The 4,029-nt window shown below is 35.6% G+C and overlaps 2 long non-coding RNA genes across 8 annotated transcripts; both read right to left on the bottom strand.

Annotated features, from left to right (window-relative positions):
* Positions 1 to 526: 526 nt before the first annotated feature.
* Positions 527 to 1,144, bottom strand: LOC109174366. The gene is made up of 2 exons (XR_002053069.1): positions 1,076 to 1,144; positions 527 to 989 (listed from the first exon to the last, which is right to left on the bottom strand). It is a non-coding gene; the product is annotated as an uncharacterized LOC109174366 (long non-coding RNA).
* Positions 1,137 to 3,338, bottom strand: LOC109174365. 7 transcript variants are annotated; one of them, XR_002053066.1, is made up of 6 exons: positions 2,985 to 3,338; positions 2,354 to 2,560; positions 2,150 to 2,212; positions 1,978 to 1,997; positions 1,625 to 1,868; positions 1,137 to 1,178 (listed from the first exon to the last, which is right to left on the bottom strand). It is a non-coding gene; the product is annotated as an uncharacterized LOC109174365 (long non-coding RNA). The 7 variants fall into 7 exon arrangements; XR_002053067.1 differs by having other exon boundaries at positions 1,625 to 1,997; positions 2,354 to 2,542; XR_002053062.1 differs by having other exon boundaries at positions 1,625 to 1,997.
* Between the last annotated feature and the right edge of the window lie 691 nt (positions 3,339 to 4,029).

Consider the following 4,029-nt stretch of genomic DNA (forward strand, 5'->3'; position numbering starts at 1 on the left):
GTTTTTTGAGAGATTTTCATAATGTTTCACAACAATAAAATTACCAAATTCAAACTATAGTTGCAGGTTCTCTAGAAGGTGGAAACAAATATGGGGGAACTGGAGAAGAAAAGCACTAATAACAACTAAACAATCTAAAACCTGAAGGAATTCCTTTAGTTAGTAGTTTGATTACTAATATCTGTCACCTAGACATATCAGCTTATCCTCAAATGTCAAAGTTCTTATTCTCTTTTCTTCTATTTGGGAACTATGTTAATGATCCCTTTGGACAGCTATCAAGTGATCATCAAGTGCTTCTATAGTATTATAGTTCAATAAAAGTCAAGTATACCTAAACTCATACCAGAAAACTATAATGACCAACAGTCCTTGACCCAATAATTGCTTCTTTTAGACATATGTTAAGAAGATAGAGCATTTGTCTCTCTAATTGATTATCCCATTTATCTCTACTCAAATAAGCCTTAACAGAGATCTTGTTGGGGTTTGCTGCAAGAACTTCTTAGTTTAATCTTATTATGTAAAATGAACGCTGTGCACCAAACCAGCCTAATACAGATTGAAAACTTAGACACCCATCAAAATTCAACTATTTTAAGGTCACAAGACAAAAACCCAATAATCCTCATAGTATAGAAAGTCATTAAAGTTAGAAAACTTCCAATCAAACAACCCAGAGTCAACAATTATTTATTAAAAAAAAATTGAATCTAGAGATTTTAAGGACAATGCTTATACGAAGTATGGGAGTTGGAAGAAACAAGAATCAATAAAACATTAGAATACATTAAGACAAAACACACATATGACATAGAATTAAGGTGACTAAAGTAGTTAATTTAGAGAATTACCTTCTCAACAGATCACTCTCCCATTACACCCCTTCTACTTTTGATGGCATGAAGATGAGCATGGTTTGGGGCAACTTTGCGGGATGCAACAGAAACAGCTAGTTGACTCAATGAACCCCACAATTCTTCAACTACCTGTAATAACACTTACTGCATTATATACTAATATGCATGCTAGAGACTACTAAACAAAATTCTAACAGCAATCCATGAGTATCTACCTCATCCAACTTTCGTCCTTCGAGAGCAGCTTGCTCTTTAACTCGCTTTAAAGCGTTTATCCTTCAAATATGAGTTGAGTTCTCTTGGATTTACTTTTCTAGTCTGAACCAGAAACAGAATAGAAAAACGGGTAATCCAACTTGATCACACAAAAAGCCCATCATAAAAATTCTAGTAGAGAAGTTAGAACTAATATACTTTGCTGAAAACTAACACAGAATTGTTCCACTTTGGGTAGAGGAGATGCATTTTTCAAGCATTTATGGGAGGTTAACAACTAAAATACATCTGTACCTTTGAAAGTAAATAATAATAATAATAATAATAATAATAATAATAATAATAATAATAATAATAATAAACAAAGCTACACCATGGCCAATGGCCAATAAACAATACAAGTTAAAGTGATGGTGATGCCCTATCCTCAGACTCAACAGATCAATAGAAACCACAGACTTGGGTCACTTGTGATTAAGAGTTAGATAATTAGTATCATAATATGAGCAGTCAAAGTCAATAGGTCATAGAATGTACAAGAAACATACCTCCTCATCTTGATTTTCCTCGGGTTTATCTCAGCAGTTTTAGAAGCCTTCTCTACACTGTCTGCAGGCCTAAGCTGAACGTGAGGAAAAATCATCATCTGAAGCATGCCATTTCTTCTTTTTTCTAAATCCAGTTTTCACTCTTTCAAGATCATCATCTAAACTACTTAAGGATTCAGAGAAATACTGAAAATCAGATGGTCCAGCTCTGTCCTGGTTACTAGGAGAGGACCGAGGAGATCTCCTACATTTCAAAAAATATGCACAAATAAATAGATAACTGCGTATCTGTAACCACTTTGGCCAGATCTCCTACATTAGTCTAATTAGAAAAGCATTTCAACTAAACTGACCTGTATAGAGAAATTTCCATCTTCCAGTTGTGCAACACAAAAACATTTAAAAAAAAAAAAGAAGCTAATTAGCAAAGAGAATTACCAAACTCCTCACTTACTGCATCATTTAAAACAGATTCATCAAACACCAATGCATAAAGGTTGACATCTATGCCAAACAAGAACCAACCATTCATTCAGCCCCTTGCACCCATTCAATCTGGAATCACTAAAGTTGCTGGCCTTATCCAACCTGGAAATTCATCATGGAATGACACCCTTATTAATACTCTTTTCAACCAAAGTGATGTGAACCTCATAAAGAGTATCCCTCTTCCAGACAGCAAGTTAAAAGGATAAAATTATATGGACGGAGAATGATAAGGGTACTTACACTGTGCGTAGTTGCTAGAATACTCTTGCAGGTGATTTCAGTTCTGTCCAAGTCCCAATTTGGACCAGATTCTGGAAATTCAAACTCCCTCCAAAGCTAAAGACTTTCTTTTGGCAGCTTTGTTCCTCCTCTCTTCCTACTTGTGATCGGCTGAGAACCAAACATATCAATGTTCCCGATTTATGCCAGCTATGTTCAAATAAATACCTATCATCAAATATACAATTATGCCATATTTATTCATCAAACAACATATTTATCATAAATAATTTATCAAATACATATTTCATCAAATAAAAAATAAACAATTTATCAAAATACCTATTTCACACAACATTTATTAAAATTCAAAAATAAATAATTAAAATGTCAAAATTCTAAATAAAATAATAATAATCAAAATTCATAACCAAAATTCGTACTTCTAGTCATATATTATACCATATATGCACACATTACTATATAATCCCAACAAAAATAACAATTAAATTCATATCTTTACACATATTAGGGTATAACAAAAATAACAACAAATAACTAAAAATTCGAAATAAAAATTAACAAATATAATATATATTACAATGATAATTATAAAAAATAATTTTAACAAAAAAAAATTACCTGCACGTACAGTTCTGTTGACCAGCTGCCGACGGTGGAAGTCACAGAAGCAGCCGCGGCGGTGGCGAGGGTGGTGGCGGGGTCGTGGGTGGCTGATGAGAGAGGCGTTGGATCCTTATCTTGGTGGCGGCGGCGGTTTTTGGTCAAGGCTGAGGGAGTCGTGGTGAGAGAGGCGGTGTAAGCGGCGTCGTGGGAGGATGAGGGAGGCGCTGGTGAGGGCGACGACGGAGGTGTGGCCTGTGGGAAGGAGCGCAGCGACGACGGAGGTGTGGTGAGAGTGACGGTGGAGGCAGGAAGACGCGTTGAGGAGAGGTGAGATATGAGAGTGAGCGCAGCTAGGTCAGCGAGATCTTTTTTTTTTTTTTTTTTTGTTTCCCCGCTACCCTTTCTACGGGGAAGGGCAGTGGAAAGTATTCATATTTACAATTATGCCACCGTCTTTTTTTTGGAAGAAAAAATCGCTACCCTTTTTTTTTAAAAGGGTAGCGGTTTCATATTCATTTATTTACAATTATGCCATTGTCTCTTTTTTTTTTAACAATACACTACCCTTGTTTAAAGAAGGGTAGCCTAAAATCATATTTCTTTGCTCTATTTTGTACTAGTGAGTTTCATAGCCATGTTTGATCGGAACAGTATGAGGTTTACTGTAGAATTTATAATCATATAATAACAATCGTGCACACACAAATTGGTGTCAGTGCATGAATGTGCACATTTGGTAATTTGTGTGCGCAACAGGGATAAACTGTATGCACGTGCAATCTTGCATTTTTCTTCCGTCTGTATATAAATCAGAGGTGCGGGGACTGACATCCAAACAGTAAATATTGTCATTACAGGGGAGGAGCAATCTAGAGGAGGATTACATGAATGTGTCAGGGACATATCCCCAAATGGAACCAAATACTGGTGACCTACTAGTAATGAGAAAAATACACCATATGTTGGACAAAATTTTGAAATAGTAGAACCAGGAATTGAATTCTACAAAGGTAGTGGGAAGAGATTGAAAAGCAAGAAAAAGCTGCCGAGAAGAAGAAAAAATGGGGGAT

This window comes from Ipomoea nil, unplaced genomic scaffold (genome assembly GCF_001879475.1).
Source record: "Ipomoea nil cultivar Tokyo-kokei standard unplaced genomic scaffold, Asagao_1.1 scaffold0642, whole genome shotgun sequence".
NCBI classification, from domain to species: Eukaryota; Viridiplantae; Streptophyta; class Magnoliopsida; order Solanales; family Convolvulaceae; genus Ipomoea; species Ipomoea nil.